Source organism: Lissotriton vulgaris, chromosome 11, assembly GCF_964263255.1.
Source record: "Lissotriton vulgaris chromosome 11, aLisVul1.2, whole genome shotgun sequence".
Taxonomy (NCBI): domain Eukaryota; kingdom Metazoa; phylum Chordata; class Amphibia; order Caudata; family Salamandridae; genus Lissotriton; species Lissotriton vulgaris.
Genome location: NC_141699.1, coordinates 282,042,278 through 282,056,598, shown reverse-complemented (window position 1 = coordinate 282,056,598; position 14,321 = coordinate 282,042,278).

Genomic DNA, 14,321 nt, shown 5'->3' with positions numbered 1-14,321 from the left:
TATAAGATCCCACTTATCGAAACCTTTGGTGTGCCACAACTTGCCCAGGATGTCTGAATCGTATAGTGGGGTAAGCCTAGTCAGCTGGCCTTGCCAGCCCTGCGCCTTGGTAATTGCCCTCCAAATATGGACCGCCGTTTTCGTTGGGCCCGACATCCGCCCGTCTAGAGACCTCGAGTAAAGCGCCCTATAGTAATTACCGCCACCCAGGAGCCACCTATCCATGGCGTATCCAGGGTTGTTCTCCGGACCATAGAGACCGTGATTGATGGCCGCTAACTGGGAGGCCCAGTAGTATCTACGCACATCTGGTAGCGCTATTCCCCCATCGTACCACGGAAGCGTGAGCTTCGTGATAGCGATGCGGGGCCGGCCATCCCAAAGCAAGGCACGCTGAAGGCCCTCGATCTCCCGGAAGTATCGGGCGGGTACCGGATCTTGAGTATTCTGCAGGGCGTACAAGAACCTGGGCAAGGACATCATTTTAAATAATGCTGCGCGCCCGAGCAAGGAAAGGGGAAGTTTGCGCCAACCCTCCACATCTCGCCGGAGGCGGAGAAGAGGGGGAAGCAGATTGTGTTCATAGCGCGCCTTCGCATTGCAGGAGATATAAATCTCCAAGTACTTAAAGCCCTGGCTGGCCACCTGGATGCCACAGCCTCTAGGGAGGCGCGGTGTTCCCCCTTTCAGTACATACAGGGAAGACTTGGCCAGTTAATAACAAGGCCGGAGTATCGGCCAAAAAGCCTCAGTACATCACATGCCACGATAAGTGACGTGCAGGGGGAAGTGAGGTAAAGCAGAATATCGTCCGCGTAGAGGGAGACTCTGTCCTCGAAACCAGGGGCCCAGCTGATACCATGTAGATCCGGGTGAGTCCGCAACAAGGCCGCGAGTGGCTCGAGTGCGAGCGCAAACAGAAGAGGCGGCAAAGGACAACCCTGCCTGGTGCCCCTGTGAAGAGCAAAAGTCGCTGAAACATGGCCATTAACGGCAACATTTGCCAGCGGGTCAGCGTACAAGAGCTTAACCCATTCCACAAACACCGGGCCAAAACCGAGCTTCGCCAACACTGCCCACAGGTAACTCCACTCGAGAGAGTCAAAAGCCATTGTGGCGTCTAAGGACGCCAGGACAGCCGGCTCCTCAAGGGTATGGGCCCTGGCCAGGGCACCGTGAAGTCTACGCAAATTAAGGGCAGTGTTGCGGTGTGGAATAAAGCCCGACTGGTCCGGATGCACTAAGTCGCCGATAACACCAACCAGACGATTGGCGAGTATCTTGGCGAGAATCTTAGGCTCAGCGTTCAGGAGGGAGATGGGACGGTACGACAGGCACAAATCCCTCGGCTTCCCTTCCTTATGGATGACCACAATGGTGGCCAACCTCTGGTCAAGGGGAAGTAGACCATTCTCCCGTGCCTCCAGGAACATGTTGCGCAGGTGTGGGGATACCACATCCGGCCTGATCTTATACAACTCAACTGGGATACCATTGGGACCAGGTGCTTTGCCCGATCGCAGTGAGCGAATCGCAAGTGCGACCTCATCCACAGAGACGTCCCTGTCCAGATCAGTGCGTTCTTCGTCCGACAGGCAAGGGAGATCGACAGCAGAAAGAAATACTGTCGAATCGGTCTCAGACCGGTCCGAGACAGAGGTGTAGACACCTCGAAAGTAGTCAGCGAAGGACTCGGCAATGGCACTTGGGTCAGTGACCACCACTCCATCCTCCCCCAGTATCTCAGGTACAACACGGCTAGCCCTCTCCCTCCTATCCAGCCAGGCCAGCAGCTTCCCGGCCTTGTCGCCGACGTCGTAGAAACGACCCTGCTGTTCTTTAGCTAGGATGAGGGCAGCGTTAGTAGCAAGATCACGGTACTCCGACTGTTTAAGGGAGAGATCATGTAGAAGAACAGGATCGGGCTCGGCCTCCAACCGGGAGTCCAACTCCATGATCTCCGCCTCGACGCGCCCCAAATCGGCATCTCTAACTCTACGGGCTTCCGCTATAAGAGCAAGAGCCTCGCCCCTCAAAACTGTCTTAAACGCCTCCCATAAAGTAGCGGCCGACGTGACCAACCCCTCATTTTCAGTGAAGTAGAGATCGATGGCCTTGGCCAGTAGATTACGAGTTTTGGGATTGCGGAAGTACCACGGGTTAACAACCACCGGCCGTTCCGACATGACAATATCGAAGTCAAAAGAGACCCACAGCGGGGAATGGTCAGAGATACCACGTGCCAAAAACCGAGCCTCAGAAACAGCAGGCGCGTGAGCCGCCAAAGTAAGGACGTAGTCGATTCTAGAAAGACTACCGTGGGCGCCAGAGTGAAAGGAATAGTGACATTGTGTGGGATGCAAAAGTCGCCAACTATCTACCAACCCCAGCGTCTCAAGGAAAGTTGGCAGCCACAATTGGGAGCTACGGAGGTCTCTAGGCGGATGGCGGTCCAAGGAGCCGGAGCAAACCGAGTTGAGATCACCCCCCAAAATCAACAACCCAGCGGGCAAATTCAAAATGGCGCCACCAAGGTCCTGGAAAGTACTAGACTGTAGGCCCGGGGGAACGTAAACTGAAAGTAAAGTCAGGGCACGCCCTTCCCATCGTCCCGCCACGGCGGCGTACCGCCCCCTCTCGTCAATCACAGTAGTGTCAATCTCAAGCGGAAGGGACGTACGCACAAGAACACCCGCCCCCCGAGATCCCGAAGAGAACCCCGAATGGGCCACCATTTTAAACCCTTTACGATTAAGCGCTTTACATGTATTGCCAACCAGGTGTGTCTCCTGCAAGAGAACAATATCCGGCATTTGTCGTTTAATCAATTGAAGCACAACCCCTCTCTTAATACGGTCACCCAACCCGTTGACATTCCAACTGAGAACTTGCAATTTCCTACCCCCCATCATCGTGACCCAGGCCCCGCCCAACCCCAGAAAGCCTCAACAATAAGTGAAACAGAACTGTACACACAACCCATTGCCTAAGAGAGATAAAGAGAGAATAAAGAAAAAACAAACAAACTTCCCCACCACCACCCCCCACCCTGCACCCCTGCAGCAGACTAAAAAGCCCCGACAACCAGCAGTGTGCCTGTCGCCCCATAAACTAATCTACAAGAAAGACCCTGAAGGAGTGAGGAATCTCCACAACCCCCTCCCGCCACCCTCCATGTAAAAAAAAGAAGAAACAACAAAAACGGAAAAGCTCTGGTATTAGCAGTCACAGACAGCAGGAACACCAACCGCCATAATTGGCACAGTAGAACCTAGTCCTGGAGATCAAGGCCACCAGTTGCGCCTCCGGAGCGCTCGTCGTGATCTTCTCGACGTTGCGGCAAAGTGTCCAGCCAATCGCTCGCATTCTCGGGCATGTCGAAGAACAGGGCTCGGCCCTCGTACTCGATACGTAGTTTAGCAGGGAATAGCATAGAGTACTTGAAACCCATGTCTCTAAGGCGCCGTTTCACCCCTGCGAAGCTCTGACGTTGTCTCTGAACGGCCCTTGTGAAGTCCGGGTAGAAGTGCACCTCAGAGTTCTGAAATTTAAGTGGCCCATGTCTCCTGGAGGCTTGAAGGATCACATCCCGGTCTCTAAAATTGAAGAGCCGGGCAATGATGGGTCTAGGCGCAACACCCGACTTCGGAGGGCCACCAGGTATCCTATGAGCCCATTCCACCGAAAAAAAGTTACTCAGTCCAGCTGGTGCGAGATGTGTCTGTATCAAATCCTCCACAAAAAGGTCCACAGTCGCCTCCTCCGCTCCCTCCGGTACACCTATGATGCGAACGTTCTGTCGCCTTGCTTGCCCTTCGAAATCCTCCAGCCGTCTAGAGAATTGGTCGTTAACCGATCGTAGGGTCCGGACCTCTGCTTGCAGGTCCGAGACATCGGTAGTCAGGCTGGAGGTCTTAATATCAAGGGATTTCACCCGATCAGTGGTCTTGCCCAAGTCGGCCCATATCAAGTTGAGATCAATGGCCAGGGTGTCCACCTTTTGTGTCAGGACCTCATGTTGCTTCTGCATTTCAGACCTGATGCCCGCGATGGCCCCCAGTATATCACTCAAAGTGGGCTCCGAGCCATCAGGCGAGCCCGCGCGTTGCGAGTCTTTAGAAGGGGCCACCACAGAAGGCGACGTCCGTTGCTGGGTATAACGATCGATCTTGTTCAACTGTGTCTGAGTCGTCCTCCGAACGCCTCTGTTCGCCGTCTTGTCGGAGTCTCCTCTGCCGGCCATGATGGAACCAAGGAGAACAAAGGGCTACCTAGCCCGGACAAAGTGGGCAGGTGTGCAGAACAGAGGCGAAGCCAGCACACAAGTCAGCTGACAGCAAGCGACTTCGCAGCTACGTGCACTCCGCCTGCAGGGATCGAAGGTCTTCGTTTCGCATTCCAATCATGCGGAGCGTCGGCATGATCATCGGCCACCCATGAGACAATGGCGCATCCCTGGCACAAAGTTCAGCACGACGTAACTTCGTCTAGGAACAACGGATTTGAAGGCGGGAAGCAGTTCCCGTGTCCGCGACCTCTCACCAATCGAAATCCACTACCGTGGAACAGGATAGCATACAGGATATTTGCGGAGGGTCGGAGGGTCTGCGGAGCTCCGAGCTTACGCGGCCATCTTGCTCGCCCGCGAAGCTCCTCCCCTAGCTGGGGCATTATTGACTGTGCGGGGCTAGACGATGCTGGGCAGTGTGCACACGACGAGTGTCCCCAGTGACTCGGGTGGGACGGCATCAGTCGGTGTGCCCGAGCTGCGTGCGCACCTGGGGCACCGTGTCGCCCAGGCCCGTGGGCGGAGCCCTCGCCTCCCTAACCTGACGCACCTGTTGCTGCTCGGCTCTGGCAGTAAAGGCTGCGACTTTGGTGCTAGAAACCAGGGTTTGAGCCTCAGGGTCGCGTCCACATCCTGTGATTCTGGGCAAATCACTTCATCTCCCCGTGCCTGAATGTGTAAGGTAACTGGTGCTCATGTAAAGCGCTCCAATACCTTTGGGTCGAGTTCGCGCTATATAAAATCTGCAACAAAAATAAAAAAAAGGCAGCGAGGAGTCTCTCATTGGAGCCTGTTATGGTCTAAAAACAAGTGGATACAGGGGTCCAAATACAATTAATATAAGAAGCGGCAAACTTTGGCCCAACATGAAGGGACGCTAGGGTGGGGGTGCAACAACACTGCAGGATACCACCGAGGTCCCCTCGTTGCCGATTCCGTTTGGTGCTGTAGGGCTGCTCTCCCCCAACGATTCCAATAACGATTCCTGCTACATTCGCCTCAGATTGAGCACCATGGCTGCTCTTTATTGTATAGAACCAGTCAACTGGCTTTACAGCCCATGAGGCACCAACAGGCTCTTTGATTTCTATTGCACCTATCACAAGAGGTATCAATCAATATGTATGGTGTAAACACTGTAAATGTCAAGTTTAGGGAAGCTGTGGCAGATCCATGAAGCTTATATTATAGGCCAGGTCATGGATTACCCAAGGGCCACACACTTATACACCCAGCCCTTGACAAAATATGCACTGCATGCTATATTGCATAGATGCAAGAAGCACCATAAGGAGTCGAGGGTGTAATGTAACTTTAGACACCAATGGGGACAGATCCCATACCATGACGGATCCAATATCCCTGCAGATACTGACATTTTACATTGACACGCTTCAGCCGATAGAGACACACATCCAACCAAGAGGATGTATGTGCATTTTTCTTTCTCGCAAATCGATTTCTAGTTAAGCTCGAAGCTATCGAATTGGGTACGTGAGGTTGGGCACTTGCCACGCACAATATCTGATCATTCTCCTGTGAGGTTACATATGTGCCTATCAGCCAAATTGTGCAGAGGAAAAGACATTGCTCGACAGATGTGTTAGGGATGCTGCATTTAGGAATGATATGGCTGTTACAATCACATAATACTTCGATAACCATGTAGGTGACATATCCACCTACTCCACATTGCGGGAGGCATTTAAAGTAGTGATTAGAAGTGTTGCTATACCCAAACACGTCCCAAATCATTTACAAAAGCAAGAAAGCAAGATTACAGAATTAGAGAAAATATTACAAAACTCACCCTGGGATTTTTTAACATTTGTCTATTTGAAGTTCGCCATAGACTAATTCTATGAGTTGGCAGATTAAGAACTATTCTTCCTAGGGACGTCTGTACAAGCTAGGGGATATGACGCGGGCAAGCATTCCAACCACACCCTGGTGTGTCTGCTAAGGGATTACCAGTATCCAATATTACTAGTGCGGTGCAAGATGAAGAAGGGCAGCTAATAACTCACTTCCTGGATATCTTGTATGTCTATCAAATATTATGGAAAAACTGGTCAGGCTCATGAGACAGCACCCGAAGGAGATAACTTTAACATGGGTGGAAGTGAGGAGAGAAAAATGATGGGGGGTCTGCTTAGCTTGAAAGAAGTTAGAAATGCTATAGATGGTTTAATGATGAGTAAGGCACCTGTGTCTGATGTCAAAATAGGACCAATCATAGTGGCAAATAGAATGACATCCTGATGCAAGAGATGGTCCTGCCTGAGCAAAATGCTATTATCTCCAGCAGAAAAAAGCACATATAAATATAATATAAGGAAGCTGTTTGCTATAATGGGTCAAAGAGAGCCAGACTTAGCAGCAGTCACTTTTTTTTAGAACCTGAGAAGGTGGTTTACCCCTGGTGTCGGATCAAATGTAGAACACCCTCAGCCCAATGTGTCTGGATAATTTCTTGATGAGGTTGATTCAATTGTTATATACAGAACCTACTTTGCAAAATCTGGATTATTGGATATTTCTCTCATCCCTTGAGCGTACAAGGGGGTACTTGGCAGGGGTGCCTGTTATCCTCCTTTGTTTTCGTGCTTGCCATGGAGTCCCTGGCTTGCATAATAAGGAAACATCATTGGTCGCAGGCGTTGATAGTCAAAAAAGGGCAACTAACATTATTGCTATATGCAAATGACATCTTATTTTTTTAATTAAATGGCGATTTTGGTGAAATGTCAGGTATCAATATCAACTGGTGTAAATCTGGGTGTGAAATTCCACTCCACTCATGGAGTTCGCAGAGTTTTTCCCGCTCCGTGCTTCGTGTGAAGTTCCAAAAATTTCCGCTCTGCTGATTTTTTTCCTCGCTCACTCTTGCCAATGTTAAGTTGGTGAGCGCGAGCAAGACAAATCTTACTACAGACCACTTCCTGGCAAGATCTGTCAACAAAGGCAGTTGCGGATGGCTGCTGCTGCTCGGGTTGAAAAACATTCCATTTGCATTGAGGAAACTGCTGCTCGATGACAACATCTACTCATGAGGCAGAAAGAAGCTGCGTCCTCCTGCGCTCGGCGTGATGCCGGACGCACTGATTTTCCAGTGCGGGATAAACACTCTGCACTGAAAATCAGCACACGCGGCACAACCTAATGCACTCTGCCACTTGCCGAACTCCGCGTAGCGGGCAGAGTTCTTTGGCCCTTCCTCCGCGAACTGCGCCCAGCCCTCGGTTGCAGTTGGCCTAGAATATCCCCTTAGTTGGAGTAGCAATTCAGTCAGATATCTGAGGGTTAGAAAACACAGATCTAAAGATGTCGGTCACTCAAGGCCATTACACTATGTACTGGTTTGTACCCACCCGACCCCCTTCTGCCACAGATTGTGGCTGAGACTGATGGGACTGGTACACTTGCCTCACCCTGTATATGCACATCCATGGTTGCAAGCACAAACTGAGCCTGGGAATCATTCACGAAAAAGTCAACCTACTGTCTTAGTCTTACCTTAAATCCACTATGAAATAACCCCTGCACTTACCTCAACTCTGGAGCAAGCTACCAGACATGATACTTGTGTAATATACTGCTATTGATCATATTTGCTGTATGTTTAATCCGTTATGGCAGGCCATAACACTCTGACCTGCAGACCGCACGATGACTACTGATAGTCTTGCTGAATGTCATTATTTCTGTTCTTTTTTTGTGTGTTACAAATGCAAAAAAAAAATACTTTAAAAAAAAACTCTGCAGCAAGCTATGTTCAATACTTTAAAAACACATATAACTTAACCCGGGTGGGAAAATTATTTCAGGATCAAGTCTTCACATCAATGGAACATTGTAAGGAATTAGCATATATTTAAATACTGCCGATTAAAGAATGCAGTGAAATACCTGTCCTTTGCCGAAGGTTGGAGGGCCCTTGGATCCACTCATCAGAGTGATAACACTGGAAAGTCCGACGTGAGGACCCCCACATTATACAGTTGGCTTGCTAATAACAGAATGGACGGTAAACTACTGGCAATAGAGAAATGTGCTGCTCATATAGGTGTACTTTTTCAGATGATAAATGGTCAATTTGCTATGTGTTCATTTCAGCTAACAACAGGCACAGACTGACACATTCTAAGTGTTTCCGTTGAATGTACATGACTCCCATGCAACTGCCTAGAACAGACCCCAGTAAAGATCATACATGTAATGTGTGGGATGCCACATGCTTGTTTCATGCATTTGGCATGTGTATGTTCAGAATTTCTGGGCTTCTGGCATGCCGTCCGAGAACAAAACTATGGCACTTGTAATACCTGTCAGCCTTTTGGTCATGGTGTAGTGTAGTTCCTATATTCCCAATAGGCTCTGCGCATTGGAATAACATAAACGATAGCTTAGACGTAGGACTGAGGTCGACTAGGTCTCTATTGAATATGTTAGACTTAATTGTGTGAGCCAGCTAGCTCAGAGGTCACTAGAAACTTTCTCGAGTAAACAAGAAGGCGTTTAGCTTTCCTGAATAGACAAGAAGGGTTTAGCTTCTGACAACCATATCACATGTCAACTTTGTTCCCCCTGTAATAAGGAATATATCTCTAGAGGTGCGGAAACAATAGATAGCTATTTTACTCAGTCAATCGTGCATGCTTCGTTTCACCAGAAATGCTGAGAAATAGAGAGACGGGCGTTTTCCATAAAAGGGAATTTATTGAGCAGTCTTCTTTCTCATGCAAGAGAAATGAATTGCCACAATTGCAATACTTGTCATAAAGTAACGTGCGTACAGTAAAAGGAGTATTATGAAATAATACTGTAAAAGCATTTATATGGTTTCAAAGCCATAAGATACATAAAATGGATAAAAATACAAACAATGATAAAATAATGACTAAACGTACTCAACTGGTGTTTCTAAGATACTCCTACCCCAGTGTACCTAACCTAAGCGAGGTACAGGGAAGGAGTAGATGAGTTACAGTTTTTGCAAAGAATCTGAATCAAGAATTCTCTATGGGTCTAATCAGTTCCGTACCTTGGGTATAGAATGAAGGAGGTCTTGTATCTCTCTCTCAGGACTCGATCTCCCAGAAACCCACGAGGGTGTCAGGGAAACACTGGAGCTGGATTTTCTCAGCAGGAGAAAAGACAGCGTCTCTCAGTGCGTCAGCAGGGAGGGTCGGCTTCCTTCAGCACTCGCATCAGCTGGGCGTCGGGCAAGTAGATAGCCCATCTGCTCCAAACCACTGTGTGTTTGCTTAAGGCAGATGCTGGTATATTTATACCTGGAAGGTGCTGAGTTTGACGTAAGGTTGGACATAAGACGTGACTAAGAACTGGCAGTTCTTCCAGGACTCTCAAGAGTTCTAGGACAAATCAAAACAGAAGCAGGGGAAATTCCCGGGCTGCTGGAGGCTTGGTTTGTTTAAGAATGCGTTGTACTTTCTAAAAGTCTATGGGAGTAGCCTTGCCGTATTTGGACTGTATTGGCTATGACTTAATATGGATATGATTCTTATGCCTTTATAGGGATATGATTTATTATAACCACACAAGGGCATAAATCAGGAATATCTAATTAGGGTCCTAGATATATTCACAACAGCCACTCTACGTATAATGTCCATCATTACTAAATACTAAGCAATACTAAACATATAACGATGCATGTGTTTTTCAGCCCACCCCGAAATACATAGTTTGCATTTGAAATGGTGTATACACGAAAAATGAGCATAATACTGTACGTTTTCAAGCAGTGATATCATTCAGAAAATGCATATTTTGTTCATTTAGAATGTTGGCTGAATGAATCACAAAAATTACATTCATGAAATGGCTCTTAATACAGAAGAGAAGGTCGAGACCATTTCATCACATATTTAGACAAGACTGTACATGTGCTAGAGGCTAAGTCATAATATTGTCTCTAGGTATTTTTTTAAAAATAGAAATCTTGTTCTCTAAAAATAGTTCTACTTTAAGCAGAGTATCATGTGCCAAAAAAAGTAAATATTTTGGGAATTGGGAAAAAAATAATTACGCTTTCGGGAAGTCCCAATGTTTTTAGAAGGCCGAATTCAAAGTTCAGGGGACGCTGTGTGCTCGCTATTTCAAATATTATTCCCGTTGTTAGGAGAGAACATTACCTTAGATAGGCCGGCAAAAAATTTGTCTACAACAGTAGGTGAAAGTTGGGCCAACTCCGAAAAAGTGGAAATAGTGCATACATGCGATGCATTGCCATCATCGGTGTTTAGATCAGCAATGGTCACGGAAGGTTGTACCTGTGTACCGCTTTCATCTCGTACCTCACCGCCACCTAATCGTGATGGTGAGGTCTCAACGAATGCCGTCATCAGAATGGGTAGCCACTGGGGACAACACGTTGCATGAGCCGTTACTGAATCAAGCAAAGTATCGACATCCATAGGTACTGCTGATGGAAGTGTGAGACAGACGTCTAACAAGCATTCTTCTCCGCAAAGCAAGAATCTTAATACAGGTAGGATGCAATCTTGCCAGATTGGCCTGAATGAAAGAAAGCAGGTAGTATTCAGATCTCTTAGCCGAGCCAAGCCGAGGACTTTAGTGATCTGATCTCGGTATTGTACTGCTAGGATCGTGTCTTCCATTGTAGCCTGAGTTTTGTCTGTGACTGGACTTACCATATCGGAGCAGAAGGAACAAAAATAAGATTCCTGCTACGAGTCCCAAGATGAGAGGCAGGCCGCCGAACACAGAATGCACAAAATTCGGGAAGATGCCGAGAACTGCTTTGAAGGGTGTTAGCAGTCCCGAAAAATTTTTCTCAAATACATGTGCGATGCCGCTGGTATCAGACATGTTTAAGATTTGACTTAACATTTCTATGAAATGTACGGGGCAATTTGTTGATAATAATGCATGTATCTCAGCTGCTGTCCTTGCAACTTGCAGATCATACGTTTCTCTTGACGAGGTTAAAGGCACAGTTGTTTGTAAAAGAATAGACTTCATTCTGCTTAAAGTATCAATTCGAATAGAAGAGATATTCAAAGAAGGCCATATTGCCGCCTCCGGTACACAGTCAAAATATCGAGTTTTAAATTTCGAACTACCAAAATATCGTGTTTGAAATTTTGAAGGTGCAGAAGATCGATGTCAAGAATATCGTTGGACAGAATATCGACCCTAAGGTAAGTAATATCGAAATTCTTTATATCGATGTAAGTAATATCGAAGTTAGTAATATCGATAGCATATATATCGATGTAACTAATTTCGATGACACTAATATCGATATTTGAATTATTTTTGTTTTTCATTATGTATGTGTTATATGTTTTAGTTAAGTATTTAAAATAAATTATATTATATGTGTATTAATTTTATATATTAATACATTTATTTATAAGTAAACTATATGTTTGAGTACCGGAGTGGGTTGTGGGTTTATAGGGGAATAGGGTGGGAAGTAATTTAATTGTAATTAATATAATATTTTTTTATGTATAATTTATTTTGTAATTAATTATTAATTGGCAATTAATTATTTTAATTGATAAATTAATTATATAATTGGTATTTAATGTTAATTTTAATTAAATGTTATGTTTTAGTACTGGAGCGGGTGGTGGGTTTATAGGGGAATAGGGTGGGAAGTAATTTAATTGTAATTATTAAAATATGTATTGATGTATAATTTATTTTGTAATTATTTATTAATTGGCAATTAATTATTTTAATTGATAAATTAATTATTTAATTGGTAATTAATGTTCATTTTAATTAAATGTTATGTTTTAGTGCCTGAGCGTGTTGTGGGTTTATAGGGGTATTGGGTGGAAAGTAATTTTATTGTAAATATTTAATTATTTATACATTTTTAGTTATGGATAAAAAATGTATTAGATAATTATTAATTGGTAATTAATTATTTTAATAGATAATTAATTTTTAAATCGTCAATTAATATTTGTAATTTGTAAATATTTTTTATTAACTAGAAAAAATAATTAATTAATTGTTAAACTTAATTTTTAATATTGATTTAAATGTAAATAATATGTTATTGTTATGATAAATAATTTATTCTTTAATATTTATTATTTGGTGAGTAATATTTAATAGTTATTATTTATTGGTGTTTGTTATTAATTTATTGACAATTATTATTATTCAAATGTAATTGGTTTTATTAATTATTAATTGTTTTTATTGATGTTGATGTATTTGAAAAATTAATTATACATTATTTCAAATATAAACATTATTTAGAAGTATGTTACAATAAAAATCTATGTTATTAAACGCTTACCCTACTGTTGCACCCTTTAGAGTTGGAATAGTAATTTTTCCCCCTACGCTATCCAAAGCTTTCCCTACTGTTGCACCCTTTGGAGTTGGAATAGTAATTTTTCCCCCTACGCTATCCCAAGCTTTCCCTACTGTTTCTCTCTCTGGAGTGGGAATAGTAATTTTACTCCCTACACTTTCCAACCCATTCCCTACTGTTGCACTCATTGGAGTGGGAATAGTCATTTTTACCTACCCGCTATCAAACGCTTTCCCTACTGTTGCACCCACTGGAGTGGGAGTAGTAATTTTTACCCGTACGCTATCCAACGCTTTCCCTACTGTTGCACTCACTGGAGTGGGAATAGTAATTTTTACCCACCCGCTATCCAATGCTTTCCCTTCTGTTGCACTCTCTGGAGTGGGAATAGTAATTTTACTCCCTACACTATCCAACGCTTTCCCTACTGTTGCACCCTTTGGAGTTGGAATAGTAATTTTTACCCTTACGCTATCCAACGCTTTCCCTACTCTTGCACTCACTGGAGTTGGAATAGTAATTTATACTCTTACGCTACCCAACACTTTCCCTACTGTTGCACTCACTGGAGTGGGAATAGTAATTTTTACCCAGCTGCTATCCAACGCTTTCCCTACTGTTGCACTCTCTGGAGTGGGAATAGTTATTTTTACCCACCCGCTATCCAATGTTTTCTCTACTGTTGCACTCTCTGGAGTGTGAATAGTAATTATTCTCCCTACACTATCCAATGCTTTCCCTACTGTTGCACCCTTTGGAGTTGGAATAGTCATTTTTACCCTTACGCTATCCGACGCTTTCCCTAATGTTGCACTCATTGGAGTGATAATAGTCATATTTACCTACCCGCTATCCAACACTTTCCCTACTGTTGCACCCACTGGAGTGGGAATAGTAATTTGTACCCTTACGCTATCCAACTCTTTCCCTACTGTTGCACTCACTGGAGTGGGAATAGTAATTGTTACCCACCCGCTATCCAACGCTTTCCCTACTGTTGCACTCTCTGGAGTGGGAATAGTAATTTTACCCCCTACACTATCCAACGCTTTCCCTACTGTTGCACCCTTTGGAGTTGGAATAGTAATTTTTACCCTTACGCTATCCAACACTTTCCCTAATGTTGCACTCATTGGAGTGGGAATAGTAATTTTTACCTGTCCGCTATCCAACACTTTCCCTACTGTTGCACCCTATGGAGTTTGAATAGTAATTTTTAGCCTTACGCTATCCAATCTAATTTATGTTTATTTATGTATTTTTAAATATTTTTAATATGTTACATAATGTTGTGTGTAATTAATTTTTTTAATATTGAAAGTATATTTCATTGTTTTTATGTACTAAATATAAATATGTATTATTATTTATGTTATTCTTTTATGAGTGTTGATGTATTTGTAATTTATAGTATTTGTTAACATTTTTAAATTAATTTAAAAAAACTAAATATTATAATTAATTAAATATATATTACATATTGTATGTTTAATTTTAATTAAATGTTTAACATTAAATATGTATTATTTATTCATTTAAAACATTCTAAAATATTTTTACATAAGTTTAAATTATATAAAAGTATTATTTACTTTATATTTCTTTTTTTAATAACAAAAAAACGATATATTTAATTACGATATTTTTAACATCGATATTTTAGTTTCGATATTTTTGTACTTACCATGTTGTAGATAGGGTGTCGAT